This window comes from Aquila chrysaetos, chromosome 4 (assembly GCF_900496995.4).
Source record: "Aquila chrysaetos chrysaetos chromosome 4, bAquChr1.4, whole genome shotgun sequence".
Taxonomy (NCBI): Eukaryota; Metazoa; Chordata; class Aves; order Accipitriformes; family Accipitridae; genus Aquila; species Aquila chrysaetos.
In genome coordinates this window covers 3,997,757-4,019,368 of record NC_044007.1, presented here as the reverse complement: position 1 = coordinate 4,019,368, position 21,612 = coordinate 3,997,757, and the positions used below count along the sequence as shown (strand labels likewise).

The following is a 21,612-nucleotide window of genomic DNA, read 5'->3' as shown; positions in this document are numbered from 1 at the left end:
TAAACAGCTGCATCTTGGACCATATCATGAGTCCTGGCTCTGCTGGGTTATAGTCAAATACCTACCCTTGTCCCGCAAGGCCATGGGTGCGTGGATACCGTTCTCCTATTCCACCTCTTCCAGGCTGAGGTATTAGATCCCAGGCTGCAGGCATTTCTCCTGGCACTGAGAGCATCTCCAGGTGCCTGGACAATGTGACCTCCTGAGATCCCCTCAACTTGAATCACAAGTCCTCAGGTGTGGGGGGGGAATGGGCTGTACATGACTGTCCCACGTGGGGACGAGGAGAGGGGGACAGGCAGTAAATGCAGTGCGTGGGTGACATCTAATGTCATATTGGGGTAACACAGGCTGGTTTTTCCAAGCTTAATCCTGCTAATTGTACGGGCTTTGGAGTGAGTAGGAGAATTAGTAGCCCATCTGGCTCTAAAGGGGCACCTTCTTACTGGGGAAAAGAAGGATCTTTTTCTTCTAGGAAGCAAGAGATGGTTCACAGCATTTCACTCTCAGCTTCATGTCACGGAGCTGCGACCCCATCATCCTGCTCAGCTTCATGTCACGGAGCACGGATCTCTCCCATCATCCTGCTCTGGACACAGCTGGTCTGTTCTGCACTGCTACCATTCCTGTGAGACCTGCCCCAAATTCTCCTGCCGGGGGACTGTCACCCTTCCTCGGTGGTATTTGAACCCCTCGGTTATGCTGAGGCTGCCTCCTCCTTCCCACCTCTTCCACATCTTCACGCCTGCCAGCCCTTGCCCCACATCTGTAGATGTAATTAGCTCATCAGGGCTAATTTTTCACTGGCAGAAGAGAAGAGACCTTACCAACTTGTTTATTAGGGAGGGTGAGTTTGAATGGCTCTTCCATCTCCAAAACATTCTGGGGAGGTGAGGAGTGACTTCAAAGGCTTTACTTAAAATTTTGATCTATAAATTACTTTGCACTTGGAAAGCTCAGGTTGTATTTCGAAAGAAAGTGTTTTTAAAGTATTGTAAGGGAAATGTCAAGATTGAGGACATTTTGCTTGATTAGATCCACTTTTCAAACATTACTATTTGACTTTTTGCCTTCCTTTGTGAGAGGGTATGTGCATGAATGCATGTATATACACATATATAAGTATTTAATTTAAAAAACTCTTGCAAGACAGGAAAGAGCTGTGAAAGAGGATCCTTCACACTGTCTCTTCCCAGGACTGCGGGAACAGCTCCTTGTCTTTACTGCTACCACCTTGGAAGATGTCCAAGCCAAGGACTATTCCAGTCTCCCTGCTTTGCTGGGTCTTCACAAATAGACACTAGTCAGCAAGACTGTTTCTCTCCAATTGTGTAATTGGGGAATGCAATTAGATTTGAGCTGTGGTTCCTAGCCTGCGCTTAGCCTGAACTTGGCCGTTTCTCTTTCAAACCTGAAAGAAAGCCTTTTATCGGTCTGCAGGCTATGGTGATGAAGAATGCTGCCTCTGCCCGCCTCTGGCGCATCCTCCAGGAAAGGCCCTGCAGAGGGTGAACCTCTGCAGATTGCAAACATCAGCATGTTCCTGGACCCCGCTGTAATTTCTGGTTGAACTGGCACAGATCTATTGACCTGGCAGCCTCTCCTGATGTAAAAACTGAGAATGACAGAGAAGCTGTTGTTCTCTCAGGTAGATAAATGTTTACTTGGGCACATTGTAGTTTGGATCTTCTATTTTGAAACACCTCTCTGCTTGTGAAAGTCCTGTCTGCCACCAGAATTCCTTTCTCCATGGCTGAATTTAGTAATGTTCGTGTCTCTGATCCTTCCCTAATCATTCCTGGTTGTTAGCCAGGGCCTGATTTTTGGCCGGAAGGTACATGGCCCATCTTGGCTCTTGTTCCTTAGGTTAAGTCCTTCCTTCTCCTTCCCTCCATCCCAAACCAGGTGGTTTCCCACATCCTGCCAGCACCAGCCTGGACCAGTGATGAACCCATCCCCAGTTCCCTGCTCCCAGGGCATGGCTCCAGGTGCTGCACTGGAGCCACCGTGGTGGCCCTGCTCCTGCTGGTGTGACAACATTAGACCTGCAGGGCAAATCAAAGGGTGGATAGAGATGTACAGCTCAGCCCAGGCACTTTATCAGCCCAGAATAAGGGGAATAACATTTTTTTTTCTTTTCCCCAGAATGCCATGCTGAGTGGAGGCTGGAGCCTTCACTTTCCCGGAGGCTGTTGGAGAGTTAAATTAATTTGTTAGTGTTTATATTTTCAGAAACTGCTGCAGCACCTTGGGGAGCCACTTACAGCCCCATCGGTGGCTCATTGATGCAGTGGCTCGTTGAGCCCAGGAAAACAAGCACCATTAGGACCAAAGCAAACCCCGACTGTTCCTCTCCTGCATAATGATAGTAATTAGCGCTTGCTGGCACTTTGCAAGCATTAGTTAATTATTCCTCAGAGCTTCCTCTGGGAGGAGAGTTGCTATTTTTGGTGTGTTTTACACCCAGGGATACTGAGGCAGCAGATTTGAGGTTGTTGCAGAAGAGACGGAGATGGGGACAGAGGCCAGAGCTGTGACTACAGTCCCGAACATGCCCACTGCTTCTCCCTTTGTCCCAAGTCCACTGAAGCACATTCGACTTGCACGATTTAATCACATATTTCCTAGTGCTGGAAGGCTTGTTTGGATTGGAAACAGCTTTTTTTTTTTTTTTTTCTCAAAATGAGGCATTTGCCTTAACCCACCATACAAACCATTTTTTTTTCACCTCCAAACTGGCCATTTTTGGAAAATGAAAATCAAGGATATTTTTGGCTTTCCCGTTGCTGCTCTCTTATTCTGCCTTTTCAAGGCAAAACTGAAGAAATTGAGGAAAGGATACAACTAAAAATGTCCAAATGCACACACAAAAAAAGGGGGGCTAAAAATGCTTCATGTGCAGAAAGTCATTGGGACAAACCCCCTGTTCTCTCAAAGCCTGTAGACCGAAATCAGCTATAAAACTGCTTAATTCTTCCCTGATGGTTTTTAAGCAGCTCCAATATTTTGCAAGGCAAGTTTTTTTTTCAAGCCGATCATTTATTGCTCCTTATCTGAGTTTATTCACTGGGGTTTTACTGTCCCATAAAGTCCCTTAGTTGCTGGAGAGGACAGATGTTTGGTAGATTTCTCTAGGCAAGTGAAGGAAATACATATATGCCCGCTTTGTAAAGATGCCAGTCACAACACTGTTGTTGTGTAATTTTACTGTTAGTTTTGCAATATATGAGGTTTTTCTGACACAGCCATCTCCTAGGACTCTCTAACACATGATATTCTCAGGCTTCATGATCAAAAAGTAAATTCTAGCTGAGAAATGCAAGCTGGAAACGCAACAGAAAGCCAAGGGTAAGACACCAAGGTTGTTGCTGCTGCTGCTGTTATTATTATTCATAAATGTCAAATTCTCTTGTGGGTTTTCAAGCAGGGCATGTGAGTTTTAAGGCCTGACTCAGGATTTTTCAGTGTCTGGAGATGACTGCAGTGCCCCTGAGTGCCAGTCACCATGGTGGGAGCAGTCAGCACAGCCTAGCACAGGTTCTAGTTTCCATCAGTTCATTTCTTGCTTGGCCCATAGGCTGGTACATATGACATTGCTGATCATTAATAAAACATAAATCCTAGGGTTCATATAGTCAGCTGCAAAATTTCCACTGACCTGGGCTTGTTTACCAAACAGGCGGCCTTAAATAGGGCTGCTACTTATTTCCAAAAGTGTAAAAGTTTTTCCTTAAAATTAGTTTTTCAGTTAATTAACAGGCTATGGCATTTTGCTGAAATTATTATACATGCAACATCCCCCTCAGGCAAATATACTTAGGATTCAGTGTAGATATCTGTCTATCTGCTCTGTCCTTTCTGTGGTCTTCGTATCGCTGGTGCGTAAGTATCTGCCAAAATCCTTGAAACAGCTGCCTCCTCCAGAAAAATCAAGGCCAAGCAGGGCGCTGATTGTTTTATTTTCTTTGCAGATGACCCATCTCTTTTCAGTGTGCTGCAAAAAGCCCTCAGACCTGAACGTCTTCACAGTACATCCCCAAATTGTGATCTCAGTCCTGAATTCTCTGCTTTGGCCTCATGGGGGGCTGTGAGGGTCCTGTTAGCGCTGATAAGATCCTGGGGGAAGACAAGGAATGTGCAGAGCCCTCCAGCTGGAGAGCAGGCACATCCCTGGCATCTCAAGGAATGGTGCTTCTCCTGCCTTGAAAACATCCTATTTCCTCTGCTCCTTTCCCCTCCCTTCCCATTGAAGTTTCTGGCTGGAGTTGGGGTTATTTTCCCGGTCCATCCCAGGCGCTTTGGTATCTGCCCATCCAGAGCTCGGCTGGGAAGAGGTCACAGCTCACGGCTGTGATGGGAGAGCTCCCATCTGCCTCCATCCTCAGCCCTCAGTCCCCACCACCACCTCACCGTTCTGGAATACCAGCGGTCCTTCCTGGACACTCCTCCCTCTGTGTCTTCCCAAATTTCCAACACTTGCTGCAGAGCAGTTGTAAGATATCTTTGCTCTCCTCGTCCCTTGTTATCCACCCGTTAGCTGGAGCTCTTACCCCAGCTCTCCTTGTCACGATATCGTGTGACAGTGTTCGCCTACCACCTGCCCTGCACTCACCTGCCTGCCCTTTGCTCGTTGCTGATGCCACCAGTTAGGAGCACGGACCTGATGGGGACAGTCGCTCTTCGTCTGCCGAGCAGGGTGAGTTCAGACTGCCTGGGCCTGGCCAGGAGGGTCAGCAAGAGCTGCTGCTGCGATGCTCTGCAATAGATGAACACCTGGGAAGACCTGTCGTCTGAATCTTTTCCTTCTCCCAGGGCTGAGCCACAGGGCTGATGTAGGAAAAAAACACTTTTCTGCCCTAAATGGTTCCTGTTTTGTGGGAGAGCAGAGGTTATAAGTATCCAGGCTGTCACTATCTATGTAGATGAGTATGACTTTCTATAAGAAATTTAGCCATTTGAGGGCTTGTGTAGAAGCTAAGTGGCATTCAGACCTTTTGCACTCTGACGGTCTTTACCTCTGCCCACTAACACTAGGAAGCTCCCAGACTAGACTGGTCTTTCCAAGGACGAAGTTATGGTCCAAGAAACTGCATTTCTCCCAGGAAATCACCCCTAGAAACTGTTTTAACCTTGCAGAAGCTACTTGCAGCTCCGTAAGGGAGGAGAAGAGCACCCTCTTTCTGGGCTTCTTACCATTTGCTGCTTTCCTTAGCTCTGTAACGAGACTGGTGCTGTTTGCACACCTTTGTGGAGTGCCATGGGGGGCCAGCAACGCTTCCCACCAGGGCTATCACTTGTACAGGCATACGCGAACAGAAAATGCTAAACCCAAGCCCCTGCAGCCCTGAATGTTTGCAAATAAATTTGAGAGGAAACCAAAACCAAAGGCAGCTGGTGCTTGTCTAAAGCCACGGAAATAATTTCACGAGGAGCGTGCCTCGCACCCCAGCTGTGCCTCCCTTTACATTATAAACCAGCTTAGACCTTTCCTGAGAGCCCAAGTGGTTCCTGCAAGGTGCAGCTGAGAGGATGAAGAGGTGGGGTACGAAAAGACAGGACGAGCTGCTGAAATGGGACAGCAGCTCCGAGCAGACCTCTTGCAAAGAGACCATGCTTCCAGATTTGAAGCAACACCTGGGCAAGAGCTGCTGGTCGATGTTGGCAGGAGACGCTTCTGCTGTTATCCCTGGCTCGGAGCAGGAGGTGACTTGGAGCATCTGAATCTCATGACAGGGACTGAAAAAGTCATTGTTTCTCACAGAGATGTTCAACCACACGCCAGTTGGTGGCCACCAGGGTTGGTAGAGTTGGGGCACAACACTGCTCAGAAGCTACTTCGGCCCGTTTCTTGGCCTGTGGTCCTTTGAACAGATCTGGGATTGAACTTCTCATTGAGAAGAGAATTTGAACTGTTATCTGAGGGATGGCAGCCGGCTCTCCACCCCTCTCCAATGCACAAAGGTCCCATTAAAGGAGCTGTGTTGGAGGGAGGAATGAATCGGTATGATGCAGTTATCTGCTTATCAGGTTTCTTTAAGCTCATTTCCTTCCAGCCTATAAGTAGAGAGAGGTTAAATTGCTATCTGAAATGTTATTTTGCAGTGTTATTCTGCAATTTAGTCTTTGGTTTTTTTTCTCCTTCACTGTCATAATTACATTCCTATTTTGACTGCTTCATGTTTATAGATTGTTTTAATCATGTTGACTTGCTAGTTTATGGGTTTGAGCTCTTCTTTGTTCTTCTTTTTGAGAATAAGAACTACAATAACTGCTTTTCTTACTGCAAAAGGAGCCTGTCTATATCTCTGTTTTGATGGAATGGCCTTTATTGCTTTTATTTATTTTTTTACACCTATTTGGCTGTAGAGATAATCCTCAGACACAATCTATCCAATTCTTCCTCCAGTATTTCCTAGTTTTTATCAATAGGTTTCTCACCAGCTGCTGAATGTAAATCAGAATTCCCTGGGGCATTTTTTTTATTATCTCCAAGAAATTAGAGCCAGCCCCTTGATATGGAAATACAGGTATCTTGTTAAAGATAAAGACACCTCTCAAAGGAATAATTTTGTTATTTATTTTAGGTGGAAAATGAGACAGGGTAGCAAGCCAGGTAGTGTGTGTAGGACAGTCAGGTTTTTGGCTACAATCTGAGGATGCCAGTGCTTAACTTCCAGGCTCATTTATGCATTGCCCTAGTGAATCTGCAAGCTGCTTTTTGTCTCCACACCCCTGTTTCGGAGGTGGAATGGTGGGTGTTTTCAGGTTGCTGCTGGAGACCTGTGCAGCAGGCAGACCAAGGCTGTGTTTGCATGCAGGTGAACTGCGGTCCAGGGTTATTCTCAGAGCAGGTTCAGGGATTCAGCATTTCCAGCTAAGATGTTTTGGAAGGGGGACAAACTTTCACAGGCAGGCCCTGGATCCGTGCCCAGAAACGGGGCCGGGTGGACGTCAGCAGTTTTGGTTCAGGGAGGAAGGTCGTGTGAAACTGCATCTCGGATCTGCCTGCCCTTGCACTCGCTCTCGTTTGCGGCCGAACCCAAAGACCTGGAGCGAAGGGCAGAGTTTCGCCCGCGCAGTGCCTGGGATTTACATCCTCTGCCGGGAGCCTGCTCCTGCGGGGAGACCTGCTGATTGACGGGGTGTATGACCACTTTATCCCCACAGAGTACAGGTTGACCTGTTCTTAGGGGACATCCTTTGATGTGTACCTCTCCGATGCGTGGGGGCTCTCAGGCTGGTCCTACACATCCCTCTCCTTCCCCGGGAAGGTCTCTGCCCCTCCAGTTTCACAACACTGTGTGTGTGGATGAGTGCCTGCCAGGTTGATTCCTGTTTTCACCTGTTTCCCAGAGCCTGTTTTCTTAACCAGTATGTTTCACTGCTAACCCAGCAGCCGCAGGCTCCTTTTGCTCCTTTATAGGGTGTTGGTTATGGTGCACAGTGCTTAAGGGATGGAGAAAGGCACAGCAGCCGCAAGATGGATGCAATGGGTAGCAAACAGGGGATGCTTGCTGAGGGTGCTCTGTGGTTGCAAGGCTTGTTGGAGATGTTCAAGAGGAGAGACATGGAAAGTATGCAGACATCCACCATCCCTGGGTGAGTTCTGGATACCTAGCAATGCAGAGCCCTGCCTTTCTCTGAGATGAAGGTGGGAAGCTGAAAAAAAGCATCTCTTTCCACCATGATCGCTATTTTTCTGTTTTATTAACTCACTACCCCCAGTTTATTGCCCAGTAAAAGGGAGCGTGCTCTCCTTTTCCTCCTTTAATTAGCCAAATTAGTTTTATTTGCCAAATAAACCTTTGCAATGATTACATAAACTATCTTTGATATAGATTTCCACCCCCAGTAGTTGATCTATGATCCAATAAAAAATACACAAACCTTTACTCAACATGAAAGGGAAAGGCATATGATTTTTCTTTAAATAAGTCATGGAAGAATTTCTCCCTTATGCATCTACCTAATGTACTAGTCTTGTCTGTTCAGGCAACATATAACAGAGGGAATATGAATAAGGCATCTGGTATTGTTATTTTTGCTGTGTAAGGGAAGAAGTTCGGCATGTTGTTTTGGAGATGAAGAGGGAGAGGCATCCAGATCAACCCCACAAAATGTGAGGTTGATCTGACTATAATGCAGGCACATCCATCTCTCCCTGGGTTGTTTTTCTTGCCGTTGCAGTCAGCGGAGCTTGGGTAAGTCTGGGCTGGAAGAATGGAGATATCTAGCTGTGGGAGCTGGACCTCAGACCCTGGAGATACAGGCTGTCCTCCCAGTGCAGAACAGTGGGGAGTCAGCCCCAGGGGGTTTGATGGGTGACCCCCACCCCATTGCTTGACACGAGTCAGCCACAGCCCAAGAGGCTGCAGGCACTGTGGTTGCTCTTCTTGGAGCAGGGGATTTGAGTGTGTGAGGACTGTTGTGCCTTTTTTAGCTTCCCAGCTCTCTCCTCAGTCTGAACTTCTTCTAAATGGGCCACCGATCTGCTCATAGGAGATGGTAGAGGGAACATTACTTATGTCCATGGTTTGGGAACCCTGTGGTTTCTAGCACGGTACCACATTTCCACTGAGACTGTATGATGCATTAATATTGCAGAGGATGGACTGTAGTAATAATATGGTGATAAAAAGCTTTATCCAAACTTCCCTAGTGCACCCTAGTAAACTTTCAGTTTTAGGGATTCTTCTGCCATACCATATCTATGCTCTCCTGATCCTGGGAGTGGGTGCCTCAAAGTTGTTGTCGTGGTTTAACCCCAGCCAGCAACTAAGCACCACGCAGCCGCTCACTCACTCCCCCCCCACCCAGTGGGATGGGGGAGAAAATCGGGAAAAAGAAGCAAAACCCACGGGTGGAGATAAGAACAGTTTAATAGAACAGAAAAGAAGAAACGGATAACGATGATGATAACACTAATAAAATGACAACAGCAATAATGAAAGGATTGGAATGTACAAATGATGCGCAGTGCAGTTGCTCACCACCCGCCGACCGGCACCCAGCTAGTCCCCGAGCGGCGATTCCCCGCCCCCACTTCCCAGTTCCTATACTAGATGGGACGTCATATGGTATGGAATACCCTGTCGGTCAGTTTGGGTCAGCTGCCCTGCCTGTGTCCTGTGCCAACTTGTTGTGCCCCTCCAGCTTTCTCGCTGGCTGGGCATGAGAAGCTGAAAAATCCTTGACATTAGTCTAAGTCACTACTAGCAGCAACTGAAAACATCGGTGTTATCAACATTCTTCTCATACTGAACTCAAAACATAGCACCATACCAGCTACTAGGAAGACAGTTAACTCTATCCCAGCTGAAACTAGGACAGTAGTCTTTGAAACAGCAGAACAGAGCTACCTGTGTAGGTAGGTAGAGGTACTGAACCTGTGTGGTGGCACACAATAAAAGTAAACTCAGCTGTGCTATAACGGGGCAGAGGAGGACTAAGACCACGCAGGATGGCACTGCTCAAAGACCTTGTGCTGGCCATGTGTCCAGTCCAACCATGGCTGGGAGGGGGTAAGCTGGAAGAAGGGAGACCCTGGTAGGTGGGATGGTACATGTTGCTCCAGGTTAGTAGAGAAACTGCTCCTTCAAAAAGTTCTGAAAGGGGTTAAAACAGCAGCAACCAAAATAAGGCATTTCCCAGCAGTGATGGAGGTGAGGGGACTGGAAATAACAACACAAGTTGCTGTTGTGTAGTCAAGCACCAATCTTTCATCAGAGAAGGACAGAACTAGAGACTTAGAGGTAGAAGTCCAAGATTCATCTCTGACTTCCCCCAACCCACACCTACATCTGTGGAAACGGCTGTGGGACAGCTATTGCAGCATGGCAGAAACAGAGGGACATGGTGAATGAGAACCCAAAAACTGCTGTATGGGTCCCATCCAATGGCCATCTAACCCCAACGCCCGAGCCCACACATAGGAAAATTTGTCTGCAGAGTCTCATCGCCTGGTTACACCCACTGAGCTTTCAGAAACTGCCAGCTTGGAAGGGAGGACATGGAGGGGAGAGGGACGCACTGGCTGTCTACATCCCTGTCTCCACTTCTTCTCCTGTGCCCTGTCTTTTGGGTGACGGGCTGATGTACGGTGCAGCAGATCGCGTGGCTGTGACTCTCTGGCATTGAGCAAGGAGAGATGAAGCCTGAAGGGACGGGCAGGGGGACTGGAGTCTTTCTTTCCTTGTTAAGTCCCTGCTGTTCCACCCTGGAGTGTAAGGGACACTTTGGCTCCCAGGAGCATCCTAGTGGCCAGGGACAATGAGCAACCACACAGCTGCAGCAGAAAGGAGCTTTTGGGTCCAGCAAGCCTAGCTCTGCAGGGAAGAAAATACTATCTTAATGTGGAGTAGGTCCGTACTGCCTCATGGGAATAAGAGATCGAAGTTCATCCAGGGATCAAAACGTTGCAGAGCCTCATAACTCCAGTGTACTCACCAGGGGTCAGAGGGAATACCTGGTAACTCTTGTCCTGCCCAGGTCCTTTCTGAGACATGCTGGTATGCTCCAACTGGAGGAGCCTATCAAATAGGAATTCACTAACCTGCACCCAGAGGTCTTGCTGCTCCTCTATTAACTCTTCCTGGCTCTGACTCATGAGTAACTTAATGATCTCTTTGTGTATTTAATTGCAAGTTTTCTCTCCATAATTTGCTGGACCTCCTATAGTGTAGTCCATGGCTGTGACTTGTATGAGCCTCAGTGCAGAGACGATGACTTAGATGGGGAGGAAGGCTTTAGTATCAAATTACCCTGAATGTGGTTGCGGTTGGAGAGAAGTAGCTCCTGCCTCTCCTCACACCCCAGTGTGCACCCAAAGCTCTTTAGATAAAAGGAATCCTATTGCATGTGTTGTGGTAGGTGAGATTTAAAGAACAGACTTTGCTCACAGGCCTTTGCATACTGGCAAAAGTGCTCCAGCGTTGAAGCAATGAATTGCCATCCATAAAAGCGCAATCTTCAGAGGTGACCTCCATACCCCTGGCACTGGCCCACATTAATCTGCTTAAACATGACATTTTCACTTCGCTTTATGGGGTCCTGGTAAGTTGTTTACTGGAGGAGATGGGGACCAGAGAGGGGAGAGAGAAGAAAGGGGGATTTAGATTTGCTGAAGAGACGCTTTTTTTGCAAATTTGAAAGTTCAGGTCTCTGGGCTCTGTCCCCTCTTTGAGCCATTATAATGAAAGACTCTTAACTGCTTTTGTTCTTTTTGCTTGGAAATTTAGTATATACCATAAGCTTCTGGGCCACAAAAGATGCACAGGCACTCAGAGAAACTGCCAGCCATGAACCCCTGGAGCTCCAGCTCCTGCCCCTCTGAGCTCTCAGCAGTCCCTTTCCTTGCCACAATTTCCCTCTGTATATGATGGAGATAATAATTCTTTTCTGATCATTTTTCCCCGGTCATTAAGGTGGATTTTGGCATCACCCCAGCTATTGAATTGGTAATTTTTCACTTATAAGACAAAATGATTTCCAGAGGAAGGGGTTAATTCATGAGCTAGCACGCTAGAAAGATTTCTTGCTGCCAGGAACTGTCTTATCCCGGGACAGAGAAATTCAACTATACTGGGCCTTTGATTTCAAGCTGGTTTTTTTCATGCCCATCAGCCAGCACTCCCTCAAGTTCACCTTAACCTCCAGCATAACGCGCAGATGGGTCTGGAAATGACCTGTTTTTTAGGTCACTGATGCCCATTTGACGCTGACTCTGCAAATCACGTGTTCTTACTTTCTGAGATAAGAGAGGAACACAGTTTTTATGCTCTGACTTGTCCCCCGCCGTGTTATGAGGCCATGCTCGGTATCCTGGGCTGCTCTGTGAAGCAAGCGAGAGCAATTACTTCAGCCATATGCTGGAGACCTGCTCACCCTTCTGAATCTCAGAGGTGGTTTGCAAACCCTTCACCACGAGGGTCCTGACTCTCCACCGCTGTCTTGCTCTGCAGTTATTTCTGCCATGCCAGAGCTCTGAATGCTGTCACAGGATCAGAAGGGTAGTGTTTTAAGCATATTTTTTTGCTGGTGAAAATATAGTAGAGGATTTGTTTTAATTTGTAAATGAAGGTACACTGGTTCTTTGGGTAATAATTTTGCTTAAATTCTAGAGTCAAGGTTGAAAGAGGAAATGGTATATCGACTGACAATCCAGTTTATTGCCATTTCTTTGTGAAATAACTCATGAATAACTACATTTTTCTCTACAAGAATCAGATCAGCCTCATCTGCTGTGTGATCAGTTCCTCAAAACCTTCACAAAAGTCCCTTTCCATAGTTCTTAAACAGTGTGAGTAGTGTTTAATGCAGGCTTTTACGTATTTTTCAGCCCAGTTGACCCAAAACTGTACATGGGATTGCAGTACAGAGGTTAAAACCACTCCTTAGTCCTGCTTACTTCTTCATGCACCTAAGGATTTATTTAACTGTGGAAGATTGCTGTGATCTCAAAATCCTTTGCAGAGACTCTGCTTTCCCGAGCACAGCTCCCCTGCTATAGGGATGGCCCAAATCCCTGTGTCCTTGTCCTCCCTGTAGGAGTTATTTTGGAAAAAAATCAAATATACCAAAAATATATCCTTGGCCTTCCCAAAGCTAAATAGATGAATTGATGGAGAGGGAGGGCAGGAAAGGAGAGGAGCACCCGCCGCTCTTTACCACTGCCTACCCCAGTTTGTGACCCCCGAGCGCAGCTGACCGCTGCACCCGAGGACCCCTTGATGGTCACGCAGGAGGAGGAGGTGTGATGCCACCACAGTGTGTGTGACCCAGGCGTGGATGCAGGGCTGCGTGCAGCATTGGGGGGCATCTCGTGTTGAGCACGTCCAGTTTGGGAGGGACCTGCTCTTTGGGAAGGTGATGGTGGTCTCCAGAAGAGCTCATCAGGGTAGGTTTTGCTTAGTTAGATCTGCTGATGCCACCTCTGCTGGCAGAAAATTCAATGAGTGATGCAGAGTTGCCACAGAGGGTCTGACCTGAAGAAACCGGCACAAACAGCAGCACTGCACCACTCTCTTATACTCAAGGGACAATTAATAAGACAACCGTTGTAGAAAGTGTTCCCGGTAATTGTGCATGAGGTGTGGAGTATGACACAGTTTAATCACCCTGCTCCTGATGGGTACTACGTGTGGTATTGTCACAGAGAGAAGATAATTATTACTCTAGGAAGAAATTATGTTTAATAGTTCTTATAACATTCAGGAGTTTTACAAATGTGTTTTTAGGCAGCTGTAGCAGACACAAGGAGCTTGAGGCCAGACACCTGCTAAGTCAGGTACAAATGCAGTACTGATGGTAGGAAATAGGAAGGAAATGACCATGAGGAGGAGGTAAGCAAGGCTGGAAAACGCTGATTTTTAAATGATCTAGAAACCTTCATATCACACGTCTTTCCTTCTCACCAAAGGGCAGGGGCTAGGAAGGATGTAAAAGACAGTTTCAAAACTTATACTTGACACTCAAATTGCTTTAGACAGTGTAAGCAACAGAGAATCCATGGATGGAGATTCCACCTCACTTAGGAGAGGAGAAGAGACAGAAGCTATCTGAGATACTGCTACAGCTAAGGAAGATCTTTGTTCTGCAAAACTATAACAAAATCTGACATCATAGTTTCCTGGAACTCTAGTCCAGTGATGCAAGTCTATCTTCAAATAAATATATTATTTCCTGCTTTAACCTTATCAAGTGATCAAGCTAGTTCATATTTTATGCCATATCTAAGGGTGTGGGAGTTCTTCGAACAGGGGTATTGGTGCCTTATTGATTCTCTGATAAGTGAGAGAGATACCACATTGCTTTGTGGTATCTAAAGGGTACCGAGATGAGTGTCCACGTGAGCTCTGTAGCAGGATTTGAAATGTAATGTCAGAGAAAGAAATGTCTTTTGATAACTTGTAACAGTTAAGCAAACTCCATTTATTCATTGAAGTAGTGAGGCTCGTGTCTAACTGTCAATGCTACCAGTTTGTCAAAAGTTTCTAGGTTTATGGGTGTCACACTCTTTTCCAGATGTTCAGACATTCAGGATGAGGCATGATCTACACTACAGCACGTCCCACCAAACATCAGTGTCACTGGCATCCCTTCAATCCTTTGTAGGTCAGCAGCTCGCTGCCATGATGACCTCTTGGGATACCTCAGGGAAAACTCCCCACGCTTTTGCTCCAGAAGAACCGATTCTCTGTCCATGCTGTGTTAACATGTAGGTATGTGAAGTCTATGAGGCACAGTTAAGGAGTCCCATTTCTGTCCCATGAAGGGTAGTGGTGCTTCTCCACGTCTCCAGCATTCAATTATGTACCTACAACATTATTCAGAACATGCAGTACTCTTCAAAATGCAATGTTAGAGTCCTGCTTAATAATTTCTGGAAGATTCATTTTTGGAGGGTTATACAAACTCTATTTAAATTAGAAATCACATCCACTTTTCATGCCTGAGGATTCATAATAAGAACAACGAAAGCTCCCAGGCACAAATAAGGGCGCGAGTGAATTTCTCATCATGAAATTACCACTGAGGTTATTATTGACTAGCTTTTGTTTTTCCTGATCATTAATGTTGTTCTGCTTCTCTGGACGGCTTATTGGCAAGGAGCGCAGTTAGCATCTTATGCAGCAAACACATGTGAGAGGCAATATAAATGTAAAATGAGTTAAGTGAGATGCTATTATTTAATACGACTTGCAAGCTTAAAATGTCAGGTAGGAATTTTACTCAGAGAAAAGAAACAATAACTGACCCAAAAGGATGGATTTGTTTACCAACTGCATTATACCTCATGAGATCATTTATATCAACACTGAGTATGATTCCTTTTTGGAAGCATTTTATGCTATTTTTTCGCTAGTGCAAATGACAGCACAAAGGTAGGATTAGTTTGCCAAACACAGATGCTCAGTGCTATCTGAGATGCCTGATGGCATCCAAAAATCTCTATGGGCCAGGTAGAAATAGCACAGGACTTATGAGTGACCGACCCCTTCCTGGATCGATAGCCTAAAGGCGTCTACATTAGAGTGAATCATTCTCTGTGATCAGCTGGTACTGTTCAGCAGTGGAAGGACTTGTTTTTTACGGGCTTCTAGTGCCATTTGACATAGCCCGTGGTACCCGAACTGTTTGCATGGGGTTGGTAGAGAGAACAGAGGCCATACAGGACAGCTGTGCCTGGCTGAAGCTGTAGCTGGAGCCAGATAGGATTGCTTAGGGTGTCTAAAACAGCACTAGAGACCTCTGTTGAAGCAACTGAGTGCTGCTCATAGCGTCCGTTGGTTTTAATGGGAGCTCAGACACTAGCACACAGGTACACGCCAACACCTACATGTGGATATCCTAAATCCGAGTGCTACCTGTGATGTCGGGTGACTGGGAAGGCTTTAGGTTTCCTTTTATTCCAGGCTGGTTTTGATAGAGCCTGATCCAAAACCATATGCAATCATCAAGGGTCTGCTCACACGGCTAGTTCAGCATGCGTGTGGGTCCAACCTCGATCAAGCACTGTTCACATTCCTTACGTGAATGCTGAAATACAAATGGTCTGACATGGGTTGAGGAGTATGTGAGGTCCAAGTGCCTGTTCATGCAGCATGGACAGATGAAGCACGGACAAAGTGCAGTCTGTGGGAAGGTATCTGAGCTTGGCTTTCTGTAGTCACGATGTGTCTACTTTGAGTCTGGGCTACAGTCAGTCTAACCACCTCCAGTGTAGACTTGGCCAGATCATGTTCATGATCAGACCTGCTCTTCATCTTGCAGTTTGTATAGACTCCTCTGGATCTTGGTATCCGGGCTGTAAACAGGCCTAAACTGCTCCCAGTTCCATCATCGGGTAAATCTGCAGCAGAACTGGAGTTTGTAAGTGGGACTGGATGGGAGGCTGGGGGGAGAAAGCTTTTTTCATGAAACAAACAGGTGAAACTTCCAGGCTTTAGCTGCCCACTAGTTTAAGTATTAGGTGATAACTGTAGCTAAAACGCATCACCATTAAGGAAAGTCTCATTAATCATTTGTCCTGCCACTGCTTAGCATATATGCTATCTATCCATACCCAGGACAGATTGGTGTTACACAATTTGGCCACAATTCACCGTGATTTGATAAGAAAGAGGAAAGCATATTCATCTCAGCAACAATGAGATGTAAATTAGAGGAATTCTCCTCTTTCACCCCACTCACAGACACCTGAGTGTTTTCCCCCAATTACTTGCAACTAGCAGCTTATTCAATTAAAAAGCAGAGCTGAAAATAAACCCCTTCTCTTCTCCTTAAGCTCTCTCTTGGTTCCTTCTGTGTTACAAGAGATGTGAAGACCTTTCTCCTTACAACAGCCTTCTGGATCAGCATTATTAACTTCATTTTATAGAGGCAGATCTGAAGGACACAGAGAGATCAAGCAACTTTCTCAGAGCTGTAGAGGGAATAGGAGGTGGTACAAAGACCTCAACCTGCTTCTCAGAGGGATGGCATTGCATGTCAAATCAGCAGAAGGATTTTTGCTTCCTTTATAATTTGCAAAGTGATGATAACAAGCTTCTCTGCATGGACGATTGGAAATTCCTGGAGGTGGCAGTGGCAGAAACAGAGATTTCCTGTGTTTCTTCTTGATTGAAAGGAAAAACCAATGTCAGTGGTATAGGCTCTATAGTGATGTTGTGCTAAGCTGTTCCAGTGCTGTCCTACCCACTTAGTACATATATCATTTAGTACATATATCTGATCGTAGTTGCATCTCGGGATCGAGCTAGCGGTCCGCTGCGAGGTAAGCTACTGCCTGTCCCGTCCCCTGCCTCTCAGCACCCCCTCGATGCTCTTAGCTGAGTGTCCTACAGGGCCCGAAGCGTTTACTTTGAGAAAATTAGAGTGTTCAAAGCAGGCCGGCCGCCGGCATACTGCAGCTAGGAATAATGGAATAGGACTGCTCCAGTTCTATTTTGTTGGTCTTCAGAAACAGAGCCATAATTAAGAGGGATGGCCGGGGGCATTCGTATTGTGCCGCTAGAGGTGAAATTCTTGGACCGGTGCAAGACAGTCTAGAGTGAAAGCATTTGCCAAGAATGTTTTCATTAATCAAGAATGAAAGTTGGAGTTTCAAAGACGATCATGGGCGACCCAGATGGGACTTGAACCCACAATCCCCAACTACAGAGGCTGATGCCTTACCCATTAGGCCGCATCAGGGGCAGAGTTTCATTGTTCATTGAGCGTGCAATAGCCAGGAACGCAGTGCAAACGATAGCAACATGCTTGTCTAGCCATGTCTAACCCTGTCTGACTATACCCCCAAAAAATCCACATAGTTGTTTCTTTGATGTGCCAGTGCTTTGTAAACCCCTGAGCTACTTGCTGTGCCCTGTGGTTGAAAGAAGTTCAAAAACCTGGCACAGAGCACTCTGCCCTTTACTCTTGCATGGTGGGTGTCTAAGTAAGTCCCCTGAGTACGCCTCATCTCTTCCCGAAAAAGGCACAGCTGGAAGGAGACTCCAGACTTAGGGTGCACACTGTCGTTTAAGGGTAGAAGCCTTCCTGCTCCTACCTGCAGCATACCAGACACTCCGTATGGCCGTGAGTTGAAAAATGTGGATATTTCACACATATCTGGAGAGCTGGAACCGCTCCAGGGATGGTCCGTGGGCAGGACAGGACACAAGAGAGTGACATCAGGGTGGTGTTGGCTGGGCTACATCACGGAGTCCCAGCACCCACCTGGAGAGGTTGGGTTGTGCATCCTCTCTGCTGAACTCCTGCAGTGACCAAGGGGTCAGATACCCTAGGAGGTCCTGGCAGTTCGGCGCTGCTGCAGGGCCAGGGACATAACACGAGAGCCGTTTCTGGATTGCATGGGGAGCAAATAAAGTCCGGCAGCCGCAGGCTGGCTGTGCCTCTTCTAACAATGCCTGCATACAGCTATTGTCTGCAAGGGCATACACCAGCAAATCTCTTTTTCTATTTGCGGCTCCCTGGGTTCATGCCATGTGTTTGAATGTCACTTTCCCAGAGTAGGTTAACAAATATGAAAAGCTAAATGCCCTTCTGCTTGCAGAACGGGAGGAAAAGCGTACCAGCTTCTCCTTCCCTCTTCCTCGATATTCAGTGCAAGAACAGATGTGGATATAGTGTATAATTCCATGGGAATGCAGCTGTAATTTCACGTGAACTAATACCCACTTGTTATACCAGCTACTAGAGGGGAGAAAGAATCCTTCTAGCTGATTTTAGCAGACACCTGGCTTCTCCATTTTCGTTTGTTTTCCTGGTAGCAAGATCCCTTACAACTTTTGTGTGTGCAATTAAAGATGAAAAGAGCATCTAGAATTTTTTGGCATGAGCTGGGTGGATGGATGCAGAAGAGCTATGGCAAGGCAGGATGTTCTTGGAGCTGGAGTTTTTCTTGGATGTCAGCCCAGGATTTTTTGGAATGGGAGCCAGTTTTACTGAAAGGTTCACGAACTCTCGAGGACTGGGCCCACATTTCCTCTGTCAAAGCTCCACACAGCTCTACTGGGACAGACTGGAGCATAGCATAGCTGTAACCATTCCAGGACAAATTTTGGCCCTGCAGAATTCAGTTTTGCTATATTTGGCCATCATTTCTGCAGGTGAGATAGGACGTCAGCACACTGGGCAAAGGGGCTGCAGTGCTGGGTTGTAACTGGGAACTGCATGCTTTACGGTGGGACTTTATTGAATAGGAATAATACGCTCAACATAGAGAACTTACAAGGTCTGGGGTTTTCATCATATTATCTCCTGTGTTTTCTCAACCATTTACTGCCATTCTTTGATCCCTTTCCCTATTCCCTGATTGGTTATGCCCACTACTCCTCCACGGTGATCAGGACTTGTCTCCTCTAGAGCAGACCAATTGCTTCCACACTGTGTTGGGCTCTGCACTGTGGAGGATGCAAAGCCAGCTGGGACCCTGTCTGAACACACTGTAAGGCAGGGAGAGCTGAACCTGGTGAAATCTCATCTACGTTGCTCACTGAGCAAGGGTTTTAGAGTAAAAACTACCCATGGCAACCTGGGGATTGTTTTGGAGAAGACTGACTGGTTCATTGCAGAATAGTCTGGGATCGGACTCGTGTTTACGCATCTGAGGATGATCAGGGACTAGGGCCCTGGCGGTGACTGGGAAGATAAGTTATATGATGGTAGGGACATATCCAGTGAGACCTGAGTCCAAAGGTCTCTGCATAGCACTCTTGACAGTCATATGTCTGCTCTAGGGCTGACTTGAAAAGGTGAGGAGCCATACTGTATACAAACCAAATCTCCTTTCTTCACTTGCCTTCTGGCTGAAAGCACATCGCTTTTCAGTGAGTATTGTCTGCATTATGGTGTCCTCCCCACATTTCCAGTTCTAGTTGCAATTCCCAGTGTACAGCTACATTACCTGTCACCCTTCAGGTTTAACCTGAAAGCCAACATCCATTGCACAGAAGCACTCAAGCCTCTGGATGGGTTGCATTTGGCTGGGGAAGAAGCAAGGACCATCCCAGGGATCCTACCACAAGCTGATGTCCCATCACCAATATCCTTTGAGATCTTCATGGAGATGCCCCTGGTGGCCAGGAACAGAGGAATTACCAGGCAGGGTCAGCTAGTTGTCTTTGACGGTAGCCCATAGCACATACCTTGAGATGCTACAGGTAGTCCTGCCATCATGGGATAATCTGCCAGCGAAGAGGTGCTCCTCCCGACCTCTAGTAGTTGAAGGTTACCATGTGCCCTTAAGCATGAACATTTCTCAGCCTTGACAAAGCTCTAGAGACTCGGCTTTAAATCATAAATAACAGAAGTCTGGATTTTCTTGTTTCTCATGGAGAATGGGGTTCCAAAAACGCCTGAGGCATTCTGGTATATTGGCAGATCTGTAGCATGTTCAATTGCAGGTGAATCAGTAATGGGTATAGTTGTACAAGCTTTGTGAGGTTTGGACATCACAGCCAAAAGTCTTGTACCAATCAGACTCATATTACCACTTCTCTGGATATATTTATTCTTGGATTTCTAAGGTATTTTTTCCCATGCTCTGTTAATTGCCAAATGGAGGAAATTAAGTTACACCATTCCGGGGAATAATAACCTCACTGCTTGATTTCCATCATATGTAATATACTTTATAATTTAGGCACATGCTGAAGTTCTTTGCCAAATTATAGCTTTTCTGAGCACAGAAAGTGCAGTTTTCTGCACTTTTTGCTGTAATATGCCTCCTTGCTGGTAATACTGCTTTGACAAATGCGCCTTTCTGCTTTCACTGATTTGATTGATTTTACGCTCAAATTCTAACTGTGTTGGAAGAAATTACTCATTCTGGTAATAATTTTGATAAGCTTATCAAGGAATTTTCTTCCAATAGAGTTACATTTTTAGGCAACTCTAAAAGATTTATTGTCCGAAGTTCCCTGGACCCCCACCTTACTCGAGGGCAGTGGAATTTAAATAATAATTTATACTGCATGTGGATGTAGTTGCTGTAGAGCTGGCAGTAAATATCAATCTTGCTATCCCAGACTTCTTTTCTTTCTTGGGAATAAAGAGATTTTTCTTAAGTACATTATACCTTTCCCATGTTAACTCTGTGTTAATCATGTAAGCCATTATATTTTGAACACATGACTTAATGCCTTGCTAGGCTTGTGTTTAAATGAAAGAGCCATTTATCAAAAACCGTGCCTTTGGGAGAGATAGCTTTTTCATTTAAATTAGGATTATCCTATTGTTTGACAGATCCCATTAAGACCATCTACTGAATCCAATCAAAGACCTTCATAACAATGTGAAATGGTAATAATAAGGCAAGATTCTGTTTTCCTGACTCAGCCAAGGGGATATAATTAAGTGAACATCAAAACTTATTTTAAGAGTGCTGTCTAATAATGTGGCCTATTTTGCTTTTACAGGCTCAGTTGATTCCATTCTCCTGTGGCTCAACATTTCAGTGTAAATGTTAGTATCTGAATTTGAAACAAAACTGTTTTTTGTCAGTAGTTTTCCCAGCCATTTTTGCACTTTCTGCCTGATGTCAGCTTTGGTGTTTGGTTTTCTGTTGGTTTTTTTTGTTTGTTTCCAGGGAGTTCCTTTAGCACTAGAAACTCCAGATATTGACATCATCATAAGGGACTGTGTTCTTGGGAAAGATTGGGAATTTTGGTTGTCCAGAGAAGTCAGTCTTTCCCTGGTTGCAGCCTGGTGGCAGGCTCTATAATGTCCTCTCCACAAGACTGACTGCTCCAGCTCACCTGCAGCACATCCCGGAGCACTGAGCATGTGGGTAACCTGTCCACCATCACTGGCTTGGATATATCCCTCCTCTTACTATATATTCCTCCACTTACGCTTTGAAGAGAGCTTTCAGCCAACTCTTACCATGTGTTTATTTTCATCCTGTATTGCCTGGTGTCATTCTTTCGCGCTCAATCGACTCTTCTATCAAAAGCCAATAAATACTGCATTAGATGACATGTCAAGGTCATCTTCTTTCAGCTTTTTTCTCCATGTCTTTTTTCATCTTCACATTCGTGCCCTTGTCTATGTTTGTGCAGCATCTAGAGTAACACCCTGGCCTTAGTCTTTCCTCTCTGCTTGTGTAGA

General features: G+C 45.9%; 1 long non-coding RNA gene across 1 annotated transcript in view; it reads left to right on the top strand.

The window, feature by feature from the left end:
- LOC115340824 overlaps positions 1–21,612 on the top strand; it is a 78,501-nt gene that overhangs the window by 13,189 nt on the left and 43,700 nt on the right. The gene's annotated exons all lie outside the window — the stretch shown is intronic.